We start from the raw sequence: 942 nt of genomic DNA on the forward strand, positions 1-942 counted from the left end.
CTGTAGGCAATGTTATATTTTAAACGATCGCATGTGAGGTACTCTATGCTAAAAGCTGTTACAGAATCTGTCAGGGAAACCTAATATAACTGTCAATAGCAGTGGCAAAAACTATTAATAATTGCCATAGAACACCCCTGATCATTTTGGGTTACCAAACAAATTTACTAAAAACAGTAATAAAGAGTCAATTGGTTATTCTCTCCCTCCTCCGAGTTCTATTCACTAACGCTGTTCACGCTTGCGCTGAAGATTTATCTGTGAACATTGATTAAATATTATTAGACAAGGCTAACAATAGCGGTTACCGCTAGTAGTTCTGAGTGGTATCGACAACATAATCTGCCGATATTTATTTTGTGCAAAGTATCTGTTCTTAATGGCTTCCAAGATAGATCAGGCAAAGGTACACAATTTATCTTATCAAAAATTCGGGTTACGAATGTATCAGAATTCAGTTCCCAGTCTTTTTTTCCTGAGTAAACACATCACACATTTCCGTGTCTGCGCGGAAAGATATTTACGTAATTTTGGTGATCTGGTGAATTTCTCGTTGTCACACGAAGGTGCCTCACGTGAAATATATTTTCATACCATCACATGCAGAACTTCCTCGGTGTTTGGGAGAGAGAAATATCGCAGAACATGCAGGTATACAAACAAATACTCCGATTTGCTGACCGCACGATTCTGCATTTTTTTTTCAATGATGGATCGCCATATAACGCTTCGGTCTCGCCCCAAATGATCCATTGGTCAGTGACACTTGACGCGGTGCGGGCGAGGCTTTTGGGAATTTTCTGTTTTTCAAAATGCTCAACGTTTTGCGGCTAATTTATTCGATTTCTCCGCCTGCCTGTGTGGCTGAAAAGTGCCGGTGTACTACGGGGGGTGCGATGTCCTTCATTAATGAGTGTGCGAGTTTCTTACCTACCTTATATA

The sequence above is a fragment of the Penaeus monodon genome, chromosome 30 (assembly GCF_015228065.2).
Source record: "Penaeus monodon isolate SGIC_2016 chromosome 30, NSTDA_Pmon_1, whole genome shotgun sequence".
NCBI lineage: Eukaryota > Metazoa > Arthropoda > Malacostraca > Decapoda > Penaeidae > Penaeus > Penaeus monodon.